Below are 27,463 nucleotides of genomic sequence, written 5' to 3' on the forward strand. Positions count from 1 at the left end.
TACAATGGACCGTTAGCGGTTTCGATATCTCGTTATTATTATTTTTTTCGCGCGCGCTTCCCGCCCCCGTCGCCGTTGGCTTCTCTTCCCGGTAAAATACGACACCGGCTCGGCAACTTTGGCGGAAAACACAACCCAACGGTTTATTGACGTTTCCCCGTGGCGGAGAGGAGAGAGGAGAGAGGAGAGAGGAGAGAGGAGAGGGGAGAGAGGAGAGAGGAGAGGGTTTAGCCAGGGGAGCTAGCAGAAAGCGAGCCCTCCAGCCACGGTGCCCACACTGTACTGTGTCCAAAGTCAACGGGCAAAACCGTTAGAAATAGTCTTTATCATATATATTTTTTAATAAATTATTGTTTTATTGACTCCAATACGTGTGTGCATTACGTCTTGCAGCACCGTGGCATTCACTGTCCCCTTTTCGGCCTGCCAAAGAGTTACTGTAATGTTAATTAAATCTGTTGAAAGTGGTGCATTCAAAGACCGCTGCTGGTTGTCGTGCATGGGAGCTGCAGCCAGCAAGGTGTCCCTCAGGGCATGCCAGGAAAGTCGTAGTTTCTTGCAAAAACAATGCTCATTGTTCTGTATACGAGTCCATCTTTGTGTTTGATTAATGAGCAGCAGGATGTCAAAAGTATTAGATTATATTTGATCTGTTTTCAAGTCCATTTGCATCAAATGAGTTGGTGAAAAGAGACTTTGAATAAGACTACCCTGTTGATATATTTATGTCTGTTTATTGTGTAGGACTTCTCGTTCCTTTTTTTTTTTTTATGAAGGGGGAAACCATGCATTAGATCTTGTGATACCGGTACAGATGACAGCAGCGCTTCGTTTGATAAGTCAGAAAGCAGATGTCTGCTTTTGTATTTAAAAAAAATAATAACACACACACACACAGGGTAAAGAGGGATATTTGTTCAGGAATAACCTGCGGGGAACTCCGTAGGTTTATTTACTGTGCAAATAGCCCATGATGTTTAATTTGTGCTCACGGTTTGGCTTGATGTGTGTGTGTGTACAGTAGATGGGGTTCTTCACAAAGCCGGATCGGCTGCTCCACCTGTTCACACCCACCCGGCGTGTCCTCTTGTATATTACGATGAACGATGCTGCCGTCTTGTGAAATGCGGCACAGGTGTAATATAACAAGTTTAATCGGACGGTGCTTGGCCTCCGAATCTAATCTCAACAGGTGTTTTGGTCCGGGGCAACCGACTGTGCCGTTACTGTAAAACGTACCGACGGTACCGACGTGTCCGCCGCGGCGCATGAAAGATTCCGACGGTGATGTGGAGGGAAATAAAAAAATTGGGCTCCGGCGTATTGACTTTGCCTCGTGGACGTTTCACTCGTGATTACAGGTGCAAACATTACCCTCCCTCACAGAATAACAATCCCTTACTTGAGGCTTAGAAATGGACCGTGAAGCATTTTTGATGAATAGCGGCGGCCTAAGAAGCTTAAAGGCTAACTCGGGGCGTGCAAGTGTGTTTTTTTTTGTAATTTTAATTTTCTTTTGGACCAGATGACGCAAGTGTTATTATTGTTGTTGGTGTTCAGTGCCTTTTGGTCTTTCCTGTCCATTTCGTAATGGGATAGCTGCATTAATAGGGCTTTATTCGTAATCCTCTAATATAGTAGTCAGAACAATCATCATCCTCGAGTATTAGTCGTCATGATTGGCGGCACAAAACTAGCACTTAAAAAAAAAATTTGTCCTTTTGGTATTGCTGATGTTCTCGAAATATTCTTGTGTTCATAATGTTCAGATTGAAGGTACATTGCATTATTTATTGTCAATATCTCTGAAATAGACAGAAAGAATAACAATCTATTTGCTTTGAGTCACTGAGAGCTTGAAAATACAACAAAACCAAATCTTGGATTAAATGTGATTTTAAGATGGAGGAAAGTAAAACAACTTCCTATATCACACACATGCCAGGCCAGTATTGCAGATTTGACGTGAAGTGAGAACATCTCTTTTTGTCTCTTGTGTGTTTTCACATGACGAGTTAAAGGTTTGTACTCGAGGGACTTTGTTGGAATCCTCCTGCTCCTCCGTTGCTCCTTTCCTTTTTCTCGATTCTACTTTTTTTTCTCCATCACGGCGGCGTTTCTTCTCGCGGCGTCCGTCGTCCTCGCGTATGTTCCAAGCCACTCGCGGAGAGATCTGTGAGCGTGGAAGTGCAGACGACAGGAAGCCAGATGGAGCGACGGGCCGACAGACGAGTCGAGTCGGCCAACTGGCGGGGAACAAAAAATAAAAAGCGTTGGTAGTATGTCAAAAAAGCATGTTGAATCGCCGCCTTCGCCGTGTCTGCTCTCATTGGTGCAGTCTGGCGAGAAGGCTGCTGTGAAGCCGTTTGTCGATATCGTGATTTACTTAATGTTTTTCTTGGCACGGGGGGGGGGGGGGGGGGCTCTCAGCTCCTGCACTGCACTGGACTCCAGGTTGTTTTTTTTAGACCTCGTCCAAATAAGTCCAGATACAAGCCTCCGGAATTATGAGATTCTCCCCCCTTCTTACCCGCATGTCCTTTTTTTGTCTCTGCAGGCCAAGAGATGAGCTTCTCCCGCTGAACGTTATTGATGCTGAACTGGTGAGTTTTTGAGTTTGAGCTTTACACATTTTATTACATTCGCATTGAAAATGCGGAAGGTTATGTTTTGATCGCCGTGTATTTATTTATTTATTTGTTTATTTGTATGCGTGTTACTCGCATAACTCAAAAAGTATTAAACCGAATCTCATGAAATTTGGTGGGATGATTGGTTATTATCCGGGGACAATTTGATTAGATTTTGGGATCGATCGGGTCAAAGGTCAAGGTCATGAAAACGTCAAAATCTTCTTTTTACCATAGCGCGGTCAATTTGTATCCAATTGGCATGCAACTAATGCCAAAATGTGGCGATGGTATGCACTCTACCGAGTGCCCGTTCTAGTTTTTCTTATGTTTTTGTTATTAGTATTCAGTCCCACAGCTGGCTATACCGTCTCGTAGCCATCGATCGCAAGGATCCGTTCCAAGAACTTTGCATGATAACGCCCGCTTCAATACGAGTTTCTTCTTTCCAGAGCATCTGGTTCGTTATTGGATATTCATAACTGAGTCTGCATTAAGGTAATTGATTAGCGCATGCATAATGCGTGTGAAACATACGGCTTCTTCCTGGCCCGTAAGCCGACATGGCGAGTTATGTCATCGGGATGTCTCGCTGTGTTTCTGAATGCACAAAAGGGGAAACCACAAAGAATGAGGAGGAAAGCGAAGGATTTTCTCGCCATTTAATATTTATCCCCGATATCCATCCCACTCTTATTCTGCTTCTTTTTTTTGGCGACTCGCTCATTTAAAGTGTTCGACGTTGCGTCGTGAGCTGGAAGCGACGGACACTTTTATTAGACTCCTCGCGCTGAAGGATTAAAGCGAGAGGCCCGTTTATTTCTTCCCCTCGTATCTTCCGAGCGGGACCGATCGCCGATCCGCAGCCAGACATCGCTCATCGATAAGTAGATTGCGTGGATGCTGCCGCTGCTTTATGCTCGCCCGTGCTGAGCTAGAAACTGACGGGGCTGCGAGGATCTCTCCACGCGATGTTCCGTTTTAATGATGCAATCTGTATTAATAATGTAATGCGCGGCGTGCAGCGCGGCCCGGCCGGATTCATTTAGGCGCTCGGCTTCATTTGGGGGAGAGCGCCATACATTTTCATCATTTTTCGCTTCATTGCTAGCATCCTGTAAGTAGTTAAGCTCATGACTACATTGATGAATAGAACAATAGGACTATAATATTGAGCTATACAAAAAAATAAAAGATCTCATGATTTATTTTAGGAACGGTTTAGAAGTCTAACAGCTCGAATCCTACAAATGCACATTTTTCAGTTGCTAGACCACTGACATACTCGTAGAGGTTGGAGGGAGATATATATATATTTATATATATAAGTTTCTAAAGCATTAAGGGGGAAAGTTCCCCTTTTCGTCGTCAACGAGTGATAAAACGATGATGATAGCGCTGAAAGTCACGCATCGGCCGGCCTGGTTATGGCAGCCACTCATCTTCTCCTCGGGGGGAACATGACTCCGCTATATTAATGCTCTCGATATCATACAGAGACGTTTTTAATGAAGCGTTCCTGTAATAAGTCGATCTCCGTTTGAGCCCCTCCAAAACCGTGAAACCGTAAAAGCTCTGTATTCATCAGCAGCAGCGGAGTCGACATACAGACGAGGATCTCCGTCTTCTCGGAGCGTCTGCACGGATGGAAACCCTCGGCTGCACTTTCAGACCAGATTCACTGAACATGTGGATGTGACGGTCAGCGGAGGCTGTCACACGAAGGAGCCGCGTCTTTAAAACCTCATCCAGAAGTAGAGGGAACATCTTTTAGTGCCGTTTAAAAAATAATCTGCATGACGTTTCTGTTTGAATACTTGTGGAATTAGATCATCGAACACGGCGTCAAGTCTGACGTGGGATTAATGACGTCTGCAGTCGACTTGAGTTTGTACTGGTTTAATGTTTTGTAGTAGAACAAAGTTACTCCTCTTCCTAAAGAGACGAACACGCTCACTTACTTTATCGGCATGGACGCTCAGTGGCGCTACCGACGGGCTCAGAAAAGGTCGGACATCCTCTTGGGAGAGAGAGAGGGAGGGAGGGAGAGAGAGAGAGGGGGAGGGAGAGAGGGGGAGGGAGAGAGAGAGACTCTCTGACTCCAACAGATATGAGAGAGAGAGAGAGACTCTGACTCCAACAGAAGAGAGAGAGGGAGAGAGAGAGAGAGACTCTCTGACTCCAACAGATGAGAGAGGGAGAGAGAGAGAGAGAGAGAGACTCTCTGACTCCAACAGATGAGAGAGAGAGAGAGAGAGAGACTCTCTGACTCCAACAGATGAGAGAGAGTGAGAGAGGGAGAGAGAGAGAGAGACTCTCTGACTCCAACAGATGAGAGAGGAGAGAGAGAGAGACTCTCTGACTCCAACAGAAGAGAGAGAGAGAGACTCTCTGACTCCAACAGATGAGAGAGAGAGAGAGAGAGAGAGAGAGAGACTCTCTGACTCCAACAGATGAGAGAGAGTGAGAGAGGGAGAGAGAGAGAGAGACTCTCTGACTCCAACAGATGAGAGAGGGAGAGAGAGAGAGACTCTCTGACTCCAACAGAAGAGAGAGAGAGAGAGAGACTCTCTGACTCCAACAGATGAGAGAGGGAGAGAGAGAGAGAGGGAGAGAGAGAGAGAGAGACTCTCTGACTCCAACAGATGAGAGAGAGTGAGAGAGGGAGAGACTCTGACTCCAACAGATGAGAGAGGGAGAGAGAGAGAGACTCTCTGACTCCAACAGAAGAGAGAGAGGGAGAGGAGAGAGAGACTCTGACAGAGAGAGAGAGAGAGACTCTGACTCCAACAGATGAGGGAGAGAGAGAGAGACTCTGACAGAGAGAGAGAGAGACTCTGACAGAGGGAGAGAGAGAGAGACTCTGACAGAGGGAGAGAGAGAGAGACTCTGACAGAGGGAGAGAGAGAGACTCTCTGACTCCAACAGATGAAAGAGAGAGGGAGGGAGAGAGAGAGAGAGACTCTGACTCCAACAGATGAGAGAGAGAGAGAGAGAGAGAGAGACTCTCTGACTCCAACAGATGAAAGAGAGAGGGAGAGAGAGAGAGAGACTCTGACTCCAACAGATGAGAGAGAGACTCTCTGACTCCAACAGATGAGAGAGAGAGAGACTCTCTGACTCCAACAGATGAGAGAGAGAGAGAGAGACTCTCTGACTCCAACAGATGAGAGAGGGAGAGAGAGAGAGAGAGACTCTCTGACTCCAACAGAAGAGAGAGAGAGAGAGAGACTCTGACTGAGAGAGAGAGACTCTCTGTAGGGCTGCAACAACGAATCGATAAAAATCGATGATTAAAATAGTTGGCAACGAATTTCATTATCGATTCGTTGTGTCGCGCGATTATTACGGCGCTCAATAAGTCACGGAGTATAAACAAAGTTGAGTTGAGCGCAGAGCGGCGCAGGAGAAACCAGAGCGGAGCGAGAGACTGAACGCTGCGTTGTGAGAGCCAATCAGCGCTAAGCTGCTCCTCTGTTGATGAATCTAATTGGCTGCTGCTGCTCACGTGGCGCTGGATGCGGAAGTCATTCACGTCGTCGGAGACATTCACGGAGCTGAGTGCGCCTCCGGGTGACGTTATGAACCCAGACACCAGGGCGCTACATGTCACGACGTGTGTGGCATTTCCACAAGAGGATAACGTATAAAACGTGGTTATTTATTCCGTGGCGGATAGCGGAAAATATTTGTCCACAGAGAAAGGCAACGGAGATAAGCCACGACTCGCTGTGAGCGCTGCGCGTGCAGACAACATTTAACGGAGCGGAGCAGCGCGTGCGCTCCGATCGCTCTTTTAATGAAGTATCGATACAAAAAATATGCTAAATCACATCGTTTTTAACGTACGGGTACTTTGTTAGTATCGCTACACCGTGCAACGTGACGGCAGCAGATGTAGCAGACTAACATTCAAGCTAACCTCACTTCCCAAACGTTGTGGACATCTGAACGCTGATTGGCCGAGACTCGACACGTCCATCAAAGATGTTTTATTGTGAAGAGCACCACTTCACATTTTTTTCGCGTCTCACTGCAATCTCAACGGCAGCGGGCCAGGTGAACAAAATAATAAATCTGAACGCGTCTCTGATATTGTTCAGGGGGCCACATGGGGACCACTGCTCAGGAGAGGAACGCTGTCAGTCTGTTTGTGACGGGTTCATCACCATGCTGACCAGTGAACAGGGTTCATCACCATGGTGACCAGTGGATCTCCAGGACCTTTCCATGACTTTAAACCACATTTCCATGATTAAACATTTTGTGAAAACTCTGTCTATACGTGACAAAGTGAGAAGATGTAGTATTTAAAATAACAATGAGAATTCCAAAGCATACCGTATATATACCGTGGAAATTAACATTTGAATGAAACAAATTTGCATTACTTTTCCACATTTTTTGGGCTTTTATTTTGTTCAATTACTTTTCTAGGCCTGCTAATAGCCATTTAAAATTCCATGACTTTTCCAGGTTTTCCATGACCGTACGGACCCTGTTTTGAATAAAGGGTTGAAAATTAAAGTGTTTTTGTTTTTTTATCCGATTAATCGATTATCAAAATAATCGTTAGTTGCAGCCCTAACTCTCTGACGCCAACAGATGAGAGAGGGAGAGAGAGGGAGAGAGAGAGAGAGAGGGAGAGAGAGACTCTCTGACTCCAACAGATGGGATCTGCAGTCATCAAGTCAATATTTACCATTTCATAACTGGCAAAAAATAAAAGATAATTGGCGGCATTAGGGGGGGGGGGCCTCGTGGAGTGAAAACATCGTCGGTGGCGGTGATCGTCGCTCCGCTCCAGGTGTAGCTCTAAAAATACACGGCGACTGAAAAAGCGAAGAGCCATTGGCCACTCCTCCGCTCTTTGATGCTTCTCTCCTTCCGTCCTCCCTCCCTTTCTTTCTTCCTAAACGCACACTCTTTACCCATGGCTCGATCCACTGTGGGGATACGCCTGATACGCAATTTGCACTTCCAATTAAACTGTCGACCTCTGCTCCAGAATGCAAAAAACTTGATTTCGTAACATCCTCTTCAGGATGGCTATTATTACCCAGCCAGCCCAGTCGTGGGAGAGAACAGGGCTTCTGATGGGGACCGTTGAAGTCAGCAGAAATAATTAGTGCATTCATCACTCTGTCAGTGTTGGAGACACTGTTGATTTGTTGATGGATTTACTTTTTGTAAAGGCCAAAACCAAATGTCTTTGATCTCTGAGTCGGAGCAAGATGTGGCCTTCTACTGCAAAAAGTTATAAAGAACTGTGTGTGTGTGTGTGTGTGTGTGTGTGTGTGTGTGTGTGTGTGTGTGTGTGTGTGTGTGTGTGTGTGTGTGTGTGTGTGTGTGTGTGTGTGTGTGTGTGTGTGTGTGTGTGTGTGTGTGTGTGTGTGTGTGTGTGTGTGTGTGTCAGAATCAGGACTGAAAGCATCGGGCTCTTGGCCTCCAGCGTGCTGCCGACACATGACTCGCTGGTCAGATCAGATGACTAGATAAACGGCAAGAATGTCGCTTCTCCCTCATTTCTCCAGCGCCGCTCTTGTCTGACTGGCGTGTGTGTGTGTGTACAGTATGTGCCGAAAGAGCATCTTTAATCGTCCCACTTCTGGATTAGATTTTTAAAAAGTCCCGAGCAATTACATAACGTCTATCTGCTGACCGTATCACTTCTCCCGCTCGGGTGAGTTTACGTATGCGTGCCGTGATTGTCACGTCACCTAAAGTCTGCGAGGGAATTCCTGCTTCTTCGTATGTAACACAGGCCTTTCATTCACGTGTGTCTGTGTAAGAACAAAGGGGGTTTTAATGCCATTTTTGTTCCGTTTACAAGTCGTCAAATAAATGTGAAAAAAGGCTCCCGAGCTCCTCAAACAGACGGCGTCAAGAGACACACAGTCCGCTCGCGTGGATTTCCGACCAGCGGCAGATATTTGTCAAAGGTGGCGGAGCCACTTCTCCTCCGACGCTCCTCCTCGTGTCATTTAAACAAACGCCGTGAATCCATTAGACGCCTCTCATAACAAACGCTGGAAGTATCGGCGAGTTTAGAGAAGTGTCACGTCATGAGAAGAGTGTCGTAAATCTTACAACTCATGGGAGACGTGACACAAAGAGCACACAAGGAGAACGGGGTATATATACTGTATATATATATATATACTGTATATATATACTGTGTATATATATATATATATACTGGTCATATTATAAATATCCAATCTTAATTCTAAAGGAATTACTCAGTAAAAAACCTTTGCAGCTGTTTCAAAATGCATAACTTCCATCTGCAGAAAGCAGTGGAGTTAATAAATAAAAATGCATGAGAGGTGTAAAATTGCAATTCACCAAACACAAAAGCTCTTTTATGTTTCAGAAAAGGGGGTTAGTTAATTAATTATAAGTGTATTCTTGTTGGCTCAGTTAATATTGACTCGATTATTTAGTTCATGCAATCACAGTTGGTGGAGAGCAGTTCTACAAGTCTCCAGAGGTCCAACAGTTGTGTGACTTTTTATATTTGTATTATTTCAGCAAGGCCTTTGTATGTCAGTCCCAGGTTGAAATGAACCTACACGTCCCTTTTCTGCAAAGGTCATGTTAACAATCTTTTGAGGTCAAGCCTCAGAGCCGATTGGTTTATAAAAAAGTGTTTTTATGTTATTCATTTTCAACCTTTTGGGATGAATAATAGTCTGCACTTAAAACTTGTAATCCTCAGAAATTCAGTTCAGCTTGATTTCTGCAGAGCCCCTGAGGTTATTGGGGCAGCAGCAGGTCAGAGTTCTGGGGGACGTGAACACATTCTATGGAGCTTCCCTCCATAACTCCGTTTCTGTGACTCCCCTGTGTGATAATTGTGGATTGTAAATACTTCGAATGGATATTCCTAAAAGAAAGTAACCGCCAACCTTAAATAGTGCCAGAAACTGGGTTACATTTAATAAATCTTCCAAATTAGCAAATGATGTGAATTCCTTGAGAGTCACAAACTAACAGCAAGCATCCGAGAGGGCGGAGAACACTTCTATTTAGTTATTTGATCTCCTATATTGTTAATTTCATGTACCAGATGCCAAATATCATGTGGGCATTCCAGCTCCATCTGCACTGATCATGTCCTGGTGGCATATTTACGTAACCACTTGAGGGTAAAGGACTTTTAATTCATTTGATTAGACACACGACGTGTCTGAAAAGGGTTCAGGCGTTAGTCTGTGTAATAGCTGTGCGGTGTTGGCTGAGGTCGACCGGTTCCCAACCAATGGTGGTGGAGAAGATGACAGAGCTCAATAATGTTGTGCACTAATTATCATGAACATCGTTGGAGAGGGGGGGGGGGGGGAAGAAAGAAAGAAAGAAAGAAAGGGAGGGAGGGAGGGAGAGGGAGAGAGAGAGGTTTTTTTTTACCTCTTCTATCTACTTAGTGAGTCATAGAGTGACTTTCACTCGTTTTGCCTGAGGAAGATGAAAGGATGTCTTAAAAAGAAAAAAGGACAGAATAAGACTCGGGTCCCTTCTGCTCACACACATCACTCACACTGGGAGAGCTCTCTCTCTCTCTCTCTGTCTTATTCTGTCCTTTTTTCTTTTTAAGACATCCTTTCATCCTCCTCAGGCAAAATGAGTGAAAGTCACTCTATGACTCACTAAGTAGATAGAAGAGGTAAAAAAACACCTCACCTTTTCTCTCTGCCTGGATTATTCTCTCTCTCTCTCTCTCTGGCCTTCGGCTCCTGACAGCATCAGAGAAATATGAAAATTGTAAAGTCAAAGTGTATAAAATCTCTCTCTCGCTCTCTTTCAATGTCTCTCTTTCTCTCTCTCTCTGAGTGCCTTTCTCTCCTCCTCCATCGTTCTCTGCACCTTTTCATTTACCTTCACCCTCCATTTCGGTTTCACCCACAATCTCCTGAGAAGACGGAGGAGAATAGTGTTTCAATCCATCCGAGCCAGTGCTGCTCTTCTGCTTGTATTTTTGTCTGTTTTTCTCAATCTATCTTTACATGAAGAATATCAATACAATTGTTTAATAATAATACAAAAATCCAGGAATTCATAGGTTTTTAAGAGCTTATCTTTTACTTCACGAGGCACACTTAATACGAGTTAAACTTAAGTTAGGCTGAAACTGAAAAGCAGAGAAACTCCACACGTCTGGGTCTATAATTCATAATTCATTTAGTATAAGTTCATATTTCTCTTGACTTGTGCGACTATTTGAATCGTCACTAAGCGTCTCTCATAAATATCGTCGGTTCACCTGCCGATAATAGGAGCAGCTGCAGATTATGCAATATTTGTACACAGGTAGTGGCCTGCAGTCGATTTATTTATTTCACCCATGTAATGCCAAGTAAACACAATCGCAATGGAAACCAAGCTGACGAGCGCAAGGACGGATGCAAAATGTCCCAGAGCTGTGGCAGTGAAGGTAAAAAAAGAAAGAATATTTTGGCCCTTGCCCCCCCCCCTCCCCTCCCTCCCCCCGTAAAAACTACAGCACATCGTTTACACTTTGGTACGTGTGCGGATGAAACTAATTTAGATGTGATGTGTTAATTGGTGACGCGGCCAGCTGTCTGCTCCCAGTCTGTGTGCTAAGCTACGCTAACTGGCGTCCACTGGGTCTTCATACGCGTCAAACTCTGCTCACGCACTTCATTCTCTCGTCTAAATAAAGACAACTCGCCCTCTTTTTAGGCTCCACAGAATCATCCCTTTCCAATCTGGCGGGCTTTCTCAGAGCTCGGCGTTGTTTGATGTGCCCGTCACGGCGACTCTCAGACTTTAGGAGAGGGAGACGGCTGACGATCCGAGTTATCCTCTCAGAGAGCTGCACATGTCGGGCGGCGAGCCGGGCCAATATCCTGAAGCGTGGGCGTTTATCTCTTGAGCCATTCTCCTCACGGCCAAGCCAGCTTGTGTGTGTGTGTGTGTGTGTGTGTGTGTGTGTGTGTGTGTGTGTGTGTGTGTGTGTGTGTGTGTGTGTGTGTGTGTGTGTGTGTGTGTGTGTGTGTGTGTGTGTGTGTGTGTGTGTGTGTGTGTGTGTGTGTGTGTGTGTGTGTGTTATTCCAGGTAACATGGATAATGCCACTTCCCCTGCCATGTCCCATCGTGTGATACCTGTGTGTGCGTTACCAGTGCTGTCCTTTTAATCAGCACCCCTGTGTGTTTCCCCCATAGAGCTGTCATTGGTTGAGTGATGATGGTGGAGCTGCTGCTGTTTACACCGTTTTTATCTGGCAGGCGGGGGTGAGATTACCAGCCTCTCACCTGTTGCCCTAATCAAAGGAGTTATGGCTGCACCGCTGGATGCTGCTCAGAATAGCACCTTCTAAAAATACACACACACACACACACACAGGGTGGAGGGCGAGAGCGTATCGGGGAGCAAGTGCATCCTTTCTGTGTTTGGTATTGTCACTGAGCTCTACTGGGAATGCCCGGCTCCACCTTTTTGTCCTTAAAGTTCTGTATAGTGGTTGCTACGGTATGTGTTTTTTCTCCTAAAAAATAAAAGGCGACTGAAGCAGTATACTTTCATATTATTAGATTATTGTGAGTAGAAGCTGGAGTTAAATTTAATTTTTAATTTTTTTCTTTTGTCAAGAACATCTCGTTTCTATGGTCAGAATTTCCTTTTCACTGGTACATTTATTTGACATCATTGGTACTACGTCGGTCCACGTTTTTCAAAAGCACAGCCGTGATATCCTCCCGATAACGGGCGGACACGTGATTCAGACGGTCGTAAAGATGGCTCCTCGGGGAAAGTCATATCCTCCAGGAAATAGCGATACAGGAAGTAATATGGGAGAGCTGGTGAGGAGTGTTGACACAATGGAAATGACAAGAGTGTGAAATGTCTCCAGGATAACATGAACATGCATTGTTGGAGAGCAGCTTTTCAACCAAAAGGCAACTTAGGTTTACAAACTGCCCAGAGAAAAGTTGACGTAAAACCTAAATTGTATGCATATATATATATATATCTTTAAATGTATATATTATTATACATATTCATATTATATATATATAATTTTATATTAATATATATGAATATGTATAATACTATATACACTACCGTTCAAAAGTTTGGGGTCATCCAGACAATTTCGTGTCTTCCATGAAAACTCACTTTTATTTATCAAATGAATTGAAAATTGAATAGAAAATATAGTCAAGACATTGACAAGGTTAGAAATAATGATTAATATTTGAAGTATTAATTTTGTTCTTCAAACTTCAAGCTCAAAGGAAGGCCAGTTGTATCGAGCGTATTCACTCACGTGACCACAACAAACTCTGGCGGCCATCTTGGGGTCCCACCACGGCATTGTTTTGCTTGTTTGTATGCCGCTCTTCCCTGAGAAATGACTATTATATCCTGAAAGAGACACAATTTCAGTTCAAAGTGGTGTGCCTTGTGATTATACTGTGCCTCATTGTTGGATGTGGGACTAATGATTCAGAATATGGGTTTATCAGCTCAACAAGAGGGGCTATTACTTCAATTTGTCATGCATCTACTTCGGCTTCACTCGGCGTATGAGCGTTAGGACTGTTCTCATGTGTTTCTGTTGACACATCGGGTTGTGGGCACGTTTCCATTGACACACTCTCGTCAATAATCTCTTTTTGCTTTTTTCGCCGAGTGAAAATCAATGTCTTTCACTTGCGCAAAAGGAACTGTGGATGGAAACTTGGGAGGAAGCCATGAACATGGCAACTCCGTCGGGCGATGTCTGCCTTTACTCTGTGATTCATTTCAAGGTAAAATAAAACACTGTCTCCATGGGAACAGCACGGCCAGCCAAACAGGCACTGCTGGTCCTGAAGGAGCTGGAAGCGGCTTCATCCAGACACTCGTCCTGGAGGCGGAGCTGTGCGACTACGGATCATATATAACCAGACACGGGGAGCTTGATGTTCCGACATTTGTGGTATTTCCACAACAAGTATAACGCAGAAATAGTTGTTAATGTCCCATGGTCGATAGCGGAAATTAAAACTGTTTTACAGGAATGTGACCCCGGGCTATGTGCTGGTAACTAGCGAATTAACCACAAAGTGTTGAGCGAGTAAAATCAGGTAAAAAAGCGTTGCAAATATTCAATTCCAACCGCTGAAATCTTTCTTTGGTAATGCAGAAGGACATGAGGTTGCTGGGCTCTCGCATAATCAAACAGCGGACACGATAGCCAGGTCAACTTCTTCTGACATTTAATAAGTGGGACCCCAAGATGGCGCGATTGAGATTCTGACGTCACGTGAATACGCCCTATAGTTTATATCACCAGCATAACTGTTTTCAGCTGTGCTAACATAATTGCACAAGGGTTTTCTAATCAGATATTAGTCTTCTAAGGCGATTAGCAAACACAATGTACCATTAGAATACTGGAGTGATAGTTGATGGAAATGGGCCTCTATACACCTCTGGAGATATTTCATTAGAAACCAGACATTTCCACCTAGAATAGTCATTTACCACATTAACAATGTATCGAGTGTACTTTTGATTAATGTTATCTTTATTAAAAAAACAGTGCTTTTCTTTGAAAAATAAAGACATTTCTAAGTGACCCCAAACTTTTGAACGGTAGTGTATATACAGGACTGTCTCAGAAAATTAGAATATTGTGATAAAGTTCTTTATTTTCTGTAATGCAATTAAAAAAACAAAAATGTCATGCATTCTGGATTCATTACAAATCAACTGAAATATTGCAAGCCTTTTATTCTTTTAATATTGCTGATTATGGCTTACAGCTTAAGAAAACTCTAAAATCCTATCTCATAAAATTTTAATATTTCCTCAGACCAAGTAAAAAAAAAGATTTATAACAGCTGAGTGTTTGTCAAGGCTCAGGAAACCCTTGCAGGTGTTTCGAGTTAATTAGACAATTCAAGTGATTTGTTTAATACCCTACTAGTATACTTTTTCATGATATTCTAATATTTAGAGATAGGATATTTGAGTTTTCTTAAGCTGTAAGCCATAATCAGCAATATTAAAAGAATAAAAGGCTTGCAATATTTCAGTTGATTTGTAATGAATCCAGAATGCATGACATTTTTGTTTTTTGAATTGCATTACAGAAAATAAAGAACTTCATCACAATATTCTAATTTTCTGAGACAGTCCTGTATATATAGTATATACATATTAATATATTTTAATATATACTATATATGTATAATAAATATTATTATAATATACAGTATATATTATACATATTCATAAATATACATATTATACAAATGAATAATAATACAAAAATATCTGTCTATATATATATATTATTATTAGGGCTGTCAGCGTTAACGCGTTAATCTATGCGATTAATTTGGCCGCCTTAACGCACTAAAATATTTTGACGCAATTAACGCATTTTTATTTTTATTTTTTATTTTTATATACTTTATTAATCCACAAGGGGAAATTAGTTCTCTGCATTTAACCCATCCTTAGTTATTAAGGAGCAGTGGGCTGCAGTGATGCACCCGGGAAGCAACTGAGGGTGCAGTGCCTTGCTCAAGGATACTTCGACTTGCTTCCGGTGTTCGTTGAAGTTTTTACACTCCTCTGAGTGTCAAACCGCGGCAGTACGGTTTGACACTGTTTCCGTTTTTAAAACAATTATTTCTCCGCGAAAATAAGGAGCAGAAATCAGTTAAACTCGTGGATGAATCAGTCGGGTTTCCTCCTGCTCCTCCTTCCTCCCGTCTCCCCCTCTGACACACAGAGGAACGGAGGGGCGACGTGTCGGGTGACGCGGCGCGGAAAGAACGCGACACACGAAACCTTCAACGTGATTGGTCAATCCGTTTGTCTGTCAACATTTTGAGAAAAATACAACCAATGATCACTCAGTAAATCACAAGGACCTCCCACCTCATGGGTTAGGCTCTTGAGCAACCTGTCAGTCAGAGAAGCAGAGAACACGGCGCGAGGACAATGTGCCTCAATATATAGAGCTGAGATTGTTCTGGAATGTTTGATGTATAACACATGGGGATGTGTCATATGCAAAAGTCTTTAAAAGGTGAATTTACATTGTTTTGTAAAATCGAGAAAATGCCCCCAGCCTCCAGAGGTTAACGTGACATATTTGAATGTCAGTCAGTTACCAAGGCCACTGGTTCTGCTGTTCAATGTTAAAGATGACAGGACCAATGGGGTCTTTAATACACATTTTCTTACTAATCTGGATGTTTCACTGAAGAAACAATTTATCATCCACGATATTAAATACCTCGCTGGCACTTTATAGGTAGGAGCCTCTTTGAAAACACAGCTCTGTGTGAAGTTTGGTCTTTAAAAAAGAATACATTTAAACAAGTGTCTAAAATACACGCTGTCTGAAGGGATTACTCGTTCATTTAGAAGATTTAGTCTTTTGAAGAAAAAAAAACTTTTAATCGCGATTAATGAATTTCAAAATGTGCGATTAATTAGTTAATTTTTTTTAATTGATTGACAGCCCTAATTATTATACCTATTAATTAGGGCTGTCAATCGATTAAAAAAATGTAACTAATTAATCGCACATTTTGAAATTCATTAATCGCGATTAAAAGGTTTTTTTATTTTTAAAGACCAAACTTCACACAGAGCTGTGTTTTCAAAGAGGCTCCTACCTATAAAGTGCCAGCGAGGTATTTAATATTGTGGATGATAAATTGTTTCTTCAGTGAAACATCCAGATTAGTAAAAAAAAAAGAAGTATATTGAGACCCCATTGGTCCTGTCATCTTTAACACTGAACAGCAGCAGAACCAGTGGCCTTGGTGACTGACTGACATTCACATATGTCACGTTAACCCTCTGGAGGCTGGGGGCATTTTATACATTTTACAAAAAAATGTAAATTCACATTTTAAAGGCGTTTGCATGTGACACACCCCCACGTGTTATACATCAAACATTCCAGAACAATCTCAGCTCAAAACAATGAGGCACATTGTCCTCCCACCGTGTTCTCTGGCTTCTGACTGACAGGCTGCTAATGAGCCTCACCTGTGAGGTGGGAGGTCCTTGTGATTTACTGAGTGTTCATTGGTTGTTTTTTTCGCAAAATGTTGACAGACAAACGGATTGACCAATCACGGTGAAGGTTTCGTGTGACGAGTTATTTCCGCGCCCCAACACGTCGCCTCCGTTCCTCTGTGTATCAGAGGGGAGACGGAGAAGGAGGAGCAGGAGGAAACCCGACTGATTCATCCACGGTTAAACTGATTTATGATCCTTATTTTCGGAGAAATAATTGTTTTAAAACGGAAACAGTGTCAAACCGTACTGCCGCGGTTTGAAATTCAGGGGAGTGAAAAAACTTCAACGAACACCGGAAGTAAACAAAGTTGCGTTAATTGCGCTAAAATATTTTAGTGCGTTAACGCGGTCAAATTAATCGCATAGATTAACGCGGTAACGCTGACAGCCCTACTATTAATATATTATATATAAATAAATAAATAATCTGTTGAACAGCAACTTCCTCTCTTAGTGGTTGGAATCCATCCGGCGACGTTTCTGTCTTGCGAACCATCAGCGCCTGTCCTGCAGAGCGACACGTAACCGTGACGATGGGCCGAGGAGATGCCAGCAGAGCCTCGGCCGCTGCCAAGTACAGGAAACGTTCAGGCATCCGTCTCGTCCTCGGTGCGGACGGACATGCGGACCAGAAGTGGAGGATTATCCTCCTCCATCTCCAGCTGCTTTGTGTCCGCTCCTCTCCTCCGGCCCTTTGACCCCGCCTCTATTTAACATTTAGGTTTGAGCTTTCAGTCGACTCCTCATTCTGGGGGACGCTCACAAGACACAGAGCCCACGGCCGAGGGGCTGCCGCTCCTCCAGCTCGCCGGCTCATTCTCACCTCTCTCTCACTATCACTCTCACTATATCTATCACTCTCACTATATCTATCACTCTCACTATATCTATCACTCTCACTATATCTATCACTCTCACTATATCTATCACTATCACTATATCTATCACTCTCACTATATCTATCACTATCATTCTCACTCACTATATCACTCTCACTATATCTATCACTCTCACTATATCTATCACTCTCACTATATCACTCTCACTATATCTCTCTCTCACTATATCATTCTCACAATCACTCTAACTATATCTCTCTTTCTCACGATATATATCTCACTATCTCTCCGTCTCACAATCACTATCTATCACTATCCCTCTCTCTCTCACTATATATATTATTTTCTGTAATGCAATTAAAAAAAAAAAATGTCATGCATTCTGGATTTCGTACAAATCAACTGAAATATGCAAAGCCTTTTATTCTTTTAATATTGCTGATTATGACACAGCTTAGAAAAAAAAAATCCTATCTCATAAAATTTTAATATTTCCTCCTCAGACCAAAAAAAAAGATTTATAACAGCTGAGTGTTTGTCAAGGCTCAGGAAACCCCTTGCAGGTGTTTGAGTTTTGTTTAATACCCTACTAGTATACTTTTCATATTTGAGTTTTCTTGGCTGTAAGCATATAATCAGCAATAAATCAGAATAAAAGGCTGCAATATTTCAGTTGATTTGTAATGAATCAGATGTATATGATTTTTTTTTTTTTTAAAAGCATTACAAAAAATAAAGAACTTCACAATTCTGATATATATATATATTAGTGCTGTGAAAATAACGTTAACTCAGTTAATTCAATTACAGGTTTAACTCGTTATTTTTTTAACGCATTTAACGATGCGCAGAATGAGCTTCCAATCCGTCTGTTGTTGGTCGTCGGGACGAAAAAAAGTCACTTGCAAAATGAGCTTCCAATACACCACTTCAATCTGAACTCTGTCCGCTCTCATGCAGACGGTCTGTTCATCGGTAATGATCCTTCCGCAGGTTCACCTCCGGAAACCTTGTTACGACTTTTACTTCCTGTAGATCAGGGTCTCAACACGTCGATCGCGACCTGCCAGTCGATCGCGCGTAGTGTCGGTAGATCGCATGACATTAAAAGATTGGCCCGCCCCTGACATGTTCTCTATAGCACGTCTTTGTTCTTTTATTAAACTAAACGTCTGTTGTTGATCGTATCTCCACAGCAGCATGTCATTTCTGTCTCTTCGCGTTGCGTTAACACTTATCGATCTCCATCTCGCGCCACAGAGCTCCGTGCGCGCATCGGGACCGAGCAAAAAAAGTCACTTGTCAATCTGTCCACCTGTCCGGGCCGGTGAGGTTTCAGCTTTGCAGCGGTGTCCCGCCGTCCCTTTCATCACGGCCCAGTTCATGAAGAAAACCCACACAGTCAGTTTGCCTCAGCAGCTGCTAGAGGAAGACTAGAGGCCTTTAGATTGTATCATGGTGGAGTTAATGGTTGACAAACAAGAGAAAATGTTCTGTTTAACCCTCCTGTTACCTTTACATTGACTAAGATATTTTACCCTCCGGGTCAATTTGACCCCAGCAATTAAAACCTCCAGAAAATTATTAGAATTAATATTGCTTCCCAAGTTTAAGTGTGAGGTACTTTATGTTTGTTTGTTGACTACCTAAATAGCCCTTTAAATAAATAAAAAGTTGATATTTCTGATATGTTTGACACAGTGAAAAACAGCCTGGGGTCAAATTGACCCCAAAGAACACCGACATTAAACATTGAATGGGGTCAAATTGACCCGAAAGGTAACAGGAGGGTTAAACATTCTGTTTAGGATGAAGATGTATTAATGTTCCATATGGAAGAAAACTGCTAAATAACTGCTGAGTTGCAGCACCATTGTATAGAAGAATGTATAAATGTATATATCCGTCTTTTGTCATAAATCTCTATGTTCTCACAAAATATACCGAGAATATCGGTAATATGTGATTAATCATGATTAATCCACAAAAACCTGTGATTAATCCGATTAAAATTTTTAATCGTTTCACAGCCCTAATATATATCTCACTATCACTCTCTCACTCGCTCTCTCACTACATATCTCTCTCTCTTACTATCACTTCTCTCTCACTAAATATCTCTCACTATCTCTCACAATCACTCTCTCTCTCACTATATACAGTACCTCTCACTCTCTCTCTCTCCTATCACTTTCTCTCTCACTCTCTCTATCTCACTATCTCTCTCACTATCACACTCTCTTACTCTAACTAGCTCACTCTCACTATCTATCTCTCTCTCTCTCTCTCTCTCTGACGAAGGCAACCTTTCTTCGGGGGAAGCAGCTTCTTATTAAAAGTTTATTAAGCAGACACCAGAGGAGTGATTGAAATTCTCCAAAAGCCAGATAGGATAAGGAGCATGAAGTGTGTGTGTGTGTGGGGGGGTGATTACTCCCCCCCCCCTGTGTCTCCCCTGAAGCCAGTACGAGCGTCTGTCATGTTACTGTAAGTGTACAAGATGAAGCTCGGTGGATGACTGCAAATTACATTTCACTAATTCATTGTTGTCGTCCTTCCTCTCCTCCCCTTTCCCTTCTGTCTCTCTTCAGAGCGGTCCAGTGCTGTCCTCCAGTGTTGCCCCCCCCCCCTCCCCTCAATTCTCCGTCCCTCTGTTTGTCGCCCGGTAAGTACGCTCGCCTTCGCCTCCCGCAGCGCCGGAGGCTCGTCGGCGTCGTGATTTACGTAATCGCAGCCCCCGAACCGCAAAACGTTGTTTCCTGTAAAAGGACGGAGGTGTCTTCTCTTCATGGGGTTAACGTGCCTCTCTCCACCCAGACACATATTTCCTGTTATGAATCTGACTTTTTTTTTTTTTTTATCTGCGAAGGGTTGGGATGCACCTCTTAGTGATGACAGAGCAGCTTCACGGTTTGAATTATGGCACAATCACCCACTTTTAGATCTCAGTGACACGCCTTATAGGATCGCCAAAGAGACGACGGTTGCAACCGCACAGCAAAGCCCCACCTGTTGAATCTCAGTTCAGGTCAGTTGATTTTAAACACGTTTTTCCTATTTTTAAAGCAATGCGAAAGACATCAAATAAAATCTAAACGCGTAGGAGACAGACGTCTCCTTTCACCCGCTGAGGCGGGATAAGAAATGTACAACCATTGATCCATTTAGTCAAAGGGGTGTGTCCTAGTGGCCAAGGACAGCGTCAGTTCTGAGAGAAAACTACTTTTGTGGTGAAAGGGAATCGTCTTCTGTATTCCTGAGGGTGGCTCGCAATATAGCGAGAAAGTATCAACGTTGAAATGAGTGCACGTCTTATCGCCGAGTGCTTTCTGCACGTACTCGGGGAAACGGCAACACACGCCGGCTAATGTGAAAGTCCTCTCTGTTTTCACCAATTAAAGGGCTTGTTTATGAGTCGCAAGAGACGTGTGTGTGTGTGTGTGTAGGGCCTTTAATGATGGGCGTAGATGGCCTCTGTTTAGATGCGTGTGTTCTCTGGTGAGGCCTGATGGGACACTTGGACTGGGTGGGATAGTGAGTCCCTCTGTCTCTAAAAATACACTCTGGGGTCCCATTCAGAGGCTGGAATTTGCTGTGTGTGTGTGTGTGTGTGTGTGTGTGTGTCTCTCTCTCTGTGTGTGTGTGAGGGTGTGGGTCTGTGTTCTTGTGTGTGTGTGTGTGTGTGTCTGTGTGTGTGTGTGTGTGTGTGTGTGTGTGTGTGTGTGTGTGTGTGTGTGTGTGTGTGTGTGTGTGTGTGTGTGTGTGTGTGTGTGTGTGTGTGTGTGTGTGTGTGTGTGTGTGTGTGTGTGTGTGTGTGTGTGTGTGTGTGTGTGTGTGTGTGTGTGTGTGTGTGTGTGTGTGTGTGTGTGTGTGTGTGTGTGTGTGTGTGTGTGTGTGTGTGTGTGTGTGTGTGTGTGTGTGTGTGTGTGTGTGTGTGTGTGTGTGTGTGTGTGTGTGTGTGTGTGTGTGTGTGTGTGTGTGTGTGTGTGTGTGTGTGTGTGTGTGTGTGTGTGTGTGTGTGTGTGTGTGTGTGTGTGTGTGTGTGTGTGTGTGTGTGTGTGTGTGTGTGTGTGTGTGTGTGTGTGTGTGCCTTCGCCTTCATATCGCTGCTGCAGCCAGGCGAGCCGGAGGCTATTACTGGCCAGCAGGGTTGCTATGGAGACCAGCGGTGTCACAGAGGAGCAACATCTGCCTGCGGCGTGTTTGTGGAGAGAAGTCCTTCCCGGGTGGAGGCTGTGAGCCCGGAGGTCAGAACCTTGTTTTGCTGAAGTGAAAAGCCCCGCAGCGCAAACGCAGCTTTTATGACATTCGTCTCAAAATGGTTCATTTCCGTTCTGATGTTATGACTTCTACGTTGTGTGCACCGCCCCACAGTGTCATGCAGTTGGATACAAGTCGTATATTTAAAAAAGGGCCGATGCAGAGATGGGAATTGACTGAGACGTCCCAGTACAGGACAACACAGCGATGGGAACCTGTCGCTGCTGCGCGCCGTCTAGTTGTTTTCTTTAAGGAGTCGTCTCCCGCCGGCCTCTGGGCTTCTCCTCCCCTTTTTTTTGCTCTCATCCCAGTTAACCACACCTTTGTGTTCCTGCACTCGTCCGACTGGTCCGGCTCCTGCTGAACACGTGACATCAAAGACCAGCTAGACATTCAGCGATTCACTTCTTAGAACAGCTCTCTCTCTCTCTCTCTCTCTCTCTCTCTCTCTCACTCTCTCACTCTCACTCTCTCTCTTTGTCGGCACTCCTGTCAAAACGTTGCCGACTGAAGCCGCAAAGCTCGATGAGGACTCCCTCAGACCCCAGGGTTCGTACGCTCATGGAAAACCTGGAATTTGTAAATGGATATTTCTAGGCCTGGAAAATTCCCAATCTTTTTTGTAAAAGTCATGGACATTTGTGAGTTTTTAAAATAATAATATGCTTTGAAAAGGATGACGCTCAAAATATAAGCAGGCATACACAAATTGTAAAAAAGTCAACACACCAAAAGTGAAAAGACATACATGTTTATTCTTTTAATCTCTCTATTGTCTCTCATTCATTTGTGTTCAACCCTGCTCATTGGTCAACATGTGGATGAGCCCTGTTCAGTCCCTCATCAGTGGTGTTTTCAAACCACCGTAAACATCTTGAATTTGCAACCGATTTCCCGAGAAATTACCCGGGCAATAGTTCGGCCGCCTGCGCTCCGTCGGGCTCACGGTCCGGCCCCTTCGGCCCCCTCCGGCCGACCCTCCTCTGGGCTCACGCCAGTGGAAAGCACAACGTGAGGGGAAGCGTTTAACCCGCTGCCCCCTTCCTGCTCCCGTCTCTATATGGACATGTTCTATTTCCACGGCTCCTTTCTCCCGGGCGCCTTATCGGCCGCCCAGCGGGGCGCACCTTCTCCTTTCAGAGGTACTTATTTGGGCAAACGGAGGAATCCTATATTTCTCAGCGACTCCTGCCCCCCCCCCCCCCCCCCCTTGTCTCAAGCCTCTATTTATTACTCATTTTTGTCTTCCCTTTGCTGGGTCATCCCTCACCCCCCCCCCCCCTCTGAGATGGGCACCAGTAAGTGGACGGCTGCATTCCCTTTTGGCTATAATTTCAAAAGTGTCGGCACTCTTCCATAATGCAGTTTGTTGTGAGCGGCGTTCATGTGAACGCCCCCTGTAGGTTCTGTCTCTCCAGCACAACCGGTGGACTGGATTGATCTGGAGATAATTGAATCCTTTTCAAAATGAAATCCAGAGGCTTCTGAAACATCACTGGTACGTCGAGCAGGAACACGGTTTCTGTGTCTGTCTGTCTTCAGTACGTCTGACCATGTTTGGGCAAACGTGCCCGAACCGAGACGTTAAAAAAAAGAGCACAAAACGACGATTGACAATGACGACGTTATGAAAACCTCTTCGGCCGTATTCCCCGTAAAAGCCGGTCTCATGGCCGCATCAGACTGTCGCGCTCGTAGCTCGTAGCTCGGTTTTTGGGTTTGAACTGATTCTATTACGGGACGGCCGAGCAGGGAAAGTGATGCGGCGTCGATACGTAAACCATTAAGAAGGAGACAATCCAACGCTTCGTCGCTCCTTCCTGAGCGTGGATGAAAAGAGAAGTGAAAGAAAAAAGGAAGTGTGCCGTCGAGATTCATTCAGCAGTCATCGGTCAGAAGAGTATTTCCATTTCCACGCCCACATCACTCTTCCTCTGTGCTACTCCTCTTCCCCTTTTCCTACCCACGCTTTGTCCAAACACTTCTTCTTTTTTCTTTTTTTTTTAATGAACTTCCTTGACGTTAAAGTCTTTTCTCATGCCAGTGTTCCGGCGGGATGTTTCTATTATTAACCGGACACGGATACCCATCTCCTCACCGTCACACCTCCCGTCAGAAATGTGCTTTTTTCCATCTTCCATTCGGTGGCTCCAGTTCCACGAATCCAAAAAGACTGAGGATTCCTGTTTTTATTGTACACACTGAACACATCACGGGGTTGCCGTTGTCCCCTGCCATTAATTTATTTGTTTTACGCTCTCCTGTAATTTGTCTTTCCCACATTCACTCGTTAGAAACTTGCTAATAACTGTAGTTGTGATGGAGATAAGATGGTGGGGGGAGGGAGGGGGGGATGGAGTGAGTGAGGGAGGGGGGAGGGGTGTGTGTGTGTGTGTGTGTGTGTGTAAAAGGGAACTCCCTGACTAAGTGCCCTTTTAAACACACACACACACACACACAGTGCTCTAAATGCCCTTTTGATTAGGATTGCTGGTAACCCGGGGACAGCCCTCACCCCGTCTCTCTCTCTCTCTCTCTCTCTCTCTCTCTCTCTCTCGCCTCCATCCCTCGCGTTCCCGCCGCGGTGGCCTTCGGTATTCCCTCGGCGGGGGTCGCCCTCGGGGGTCAGCGGCCTCTCTCCGACACGCACTGGCGCTCGCTAACATCCATCATTTATGAAGCGAACGCTCGGTCCATTAGGGCCACGCGTTAAAATTCCTCGCGTAACTTAATTTGCCAGAGGATGGATGAGGATGACTATATATAGGACTCTGTTCAGGCGGGTCTCCCAGTATGGAGTGTTTCAGCAACTCACGTCGTCATCGGCGACGCAGTGGGAATGAACCCTGGAAAGAGGAGGGAGCGCCCACTGCAGCGTGAGAATGTGGGAAAGTTAACTTAGTGTGTGTGTGTGTGTGTGTGTCAAACATCAGCCCTTCTGCTAACTGGATTGTGTCTGATCCGGCAGACTTTAATCTCATTTCTGGTCATGCTATTGGACCAACCTGCCACCACCAGAGTGCTGCCTTCCTCGCCGCGATCTCGAATCGACGTCGAAGGGCCAACCTGCGAGAGTTCGCCCGCCTGCGCAGTTGGATGCGAGCCGTACATTTTCCGGCCCATATCAAATCTTCCCTTCCTAGCAAACATACTGGAACGCGTCGTCGCTGCACAACTAAAAACTCACCTCACCTCCAATGATCTGTTGGAGCCATTTCAATCTGGTTTCCGCTCACAGCACTGAAACAGCACTTCTGAATGTCACCAATGACCTCTTCATCGCCTCTGACTCCGGTCACCTCAACATCCTCATTCTCCTGGATCTCACTGCAGCCTTCGACACCATCAACCACAACATCCTTCTCTCCCGCCTCAAAACGTCCCTCAATATCACCGGATCTGCTCTATCCTGGCTCAAATCATATCTGACAAACAGACAACAATTCATCAGCATCAACAACTGCACCTGCTCCACTGCTCCTCTGTCTCAGGGCGTCCCTCAAGGTTCAGTGCTTGGTCCACTTCTATTTATTCTTGACCTACTCCCCCTTGGAAATATCATACGCCAACACGGTCTCATGTTCCACTGTTATGCCGATGATGTCCAGCTCTACATCTCCACAAAGACCATCACCACTGCCACTCACTCTACTCTAACCAACTGCCTCACTGACATCAAATCCTGGATGAACACCAACTTTCTCAAACTTAACTGTGATAAATCTGACATGCTCATCATCGGTCCCAAATCTCTCAGCAAAACCTGTCATACCTTCTGCCTCGCCATGGATAACTGCACTCTGTCCCCATCCCTACACATCCGCAACCTCGGAGTCGTGTTTGACAGCAACCTGTCCTTTGAACACCACGTCAAACAAACCACCCGAACTGCCTTCTTTCACCTAAAAAACATCGCCCGTCTCCGCCCATCACTCTCCACATCTGCTGCTGAAACACTGATCCACGCCTTCATCACCTCCAGAATAGACTATTGTAACAGCATTCTTTATGGCACAACATCCAAAATTCTAAATAAACTCCAGTATATTCAGAACTCTGCTGCTCGCCTGCTCTCCCGCTCCCGTGATCACATCACCCCTGTTCTCCATACCCTCCACTGGCTCCCCGTCCCAGAACGTATCCAGTACAAAATCCTTCTCCTCACATACAAAGCCCTCCATAACCGGGCCCCCTGCTACCTGACCGATCTGCTCCACCATCACACTCCATCCCGTCGGCTCCGCTCCTCTGATGCCTCCTCTGCATTCCTCACAGGACCGAGCACCGGACATGGGGTGACAGAGCCTTCTCCATCTCTGCCCCCTCCCTCTGGAACTCTCTCCCCAAAATCATCCGTGACTGCACCGAACTCTCATCGTTTAAATCACTAATCAAAACCCACCTGTTCAAAACTGCTTTTAATGTGTGATTGTGTGCTCTGAACGTTCTTATTTGCTTTTATTGTTTGTTTTTATTGTAATTTTTAATGCATAGCTTTTAGGATTTATTAAAATTATGTGTTGTAAAGCGTCTTTGAGAATTATGAAAAGCGCTATAGAAATGTTATGTATTATTCTTATTATTCTTATTTTGAAAGGGCCAATGCGGAGACGGGAATCCACTGGGATAGCCGCACGCACCTCCCAGTACAGCGCAATGTGGCTACTTCAGTCAGTGTTGCGTGACATCTCCAGGAGTTGGCGCCTGGAGTTGGCTCCTCCCCCTCTTTGCTCTCCTCCAAGATAACCACACCTTTGTGATCCTGCACCTGTCAGACTGGTCCGGTTCAACTCCTGCTGACGTCTAAGACGAGCTAGACATTCACCGATTCACATCTTATCCAGGGTTCCTACGGTCATGGAAAACCTGGAAAAGTCCTGGAATTTTAAAATAGTTATTATTTCCAGCCCTTGGAAAAAATTAAAGCCCAAAAGTTTAGGAAAAGTCATGGAAATGTGTTATATTCAAATGTTCATTTACACAGTTTGATTAAAGAATAAACATTTATATAATTATTTTTTCTTTTAATCAAACTATTGTCTCTTATTCCTTTGTGTCATTTAAGGTTGTGTACACGCCGAGATTTCAATGTTTGGTCATGGAAATTTGGTTCAGTCACGCAAAAGTCCTGGAAATCCACGGGTCGCCATGAGAACCATGCTTATAACAATTAAAGGTTTGCTCCCTTCTTAATTTCTAACGCTTCTCCACATCTCTCTCTTTCTCTCTCGCTCTCAGAGAGCGGCCATGGCTCTTTCCAGACTGTCTGCCAAATATTTAATTTTTAAGATGCAAAGTTTAATTGCAATGCGACGCTGCGGACTGAACGGTTATCATCGATTTGTTTCAATGTGGTCGGAAGTCCCGAAGTAAGTTTTCAGAACTGTGGGAATCCCTCAGTGGGATTTGACCTCTGACCCTTTCAGTGTTTCGCGTTTGGCTCTCGCCGCAATGAGGTAAACAAGCTGTTTGTGCGTTATGAGTGTTCTCTGGAGCGTCTGCCAGGCTGCAGAATAAGACACCGCATGGTCGTCGATGTGTCGACATTCATCGGCTTTCTTTGGTCAGAATTAATAACACAAGCAAAGGTTGCACAATCATGTCTAATCGTAAAAAAACGGAGCTGGAAATATAAAGCTGGATTTTAAACGTAACAATTAAATGGCGGCATGGGT

At 44.4% G+C, this 27,463-nt stretch overlaps 1 protein-coding gene across 2 annotated transcripts in view; it reads left to right on the forward strand.

Moving 5' to 3' along the window:
* Positions 1-27,463, forward strand: part of LOC130202601 (1-phosphatidylinositol 4,5-bisphosphate phosphodiesterase beta-4-like) — a 67,057-nt gene that overhangs the window by 569 nt on the left and 39,025 nt on the right. The window contains exons 2-3 of one of the 2 annotated variants that reach the window (XM_056428270.1): positions 2,558-2,603; positions 20,120-20,193. The gene's annotated coding sequence lies outside the window, so the exon portion shown is untranslated. The remainder of the gene's footprint in view (positions 1-2,557; positions 2,604-20,119; positions 20,194-27,463) is intronic. The other variant, XM_056428271.1, reaches the window with a different exon arrangement.

The sequence above is a fragment of the Pseudoliparis swirei genome, chromosome 12, assembly GCF_029220125.1.
Source record: "Pseudoliparis swirei isolate HS2019 ecotype Mariana Trench chromosome 12, NWPU_hadal_v1, whole genome shotgun sequence".
NCBI lineage: Eukaryota > Metazoa > Chordata > Actinopteri > Perciformes > Liparidae > Pseudoliparis > Pseudoliparis swirei.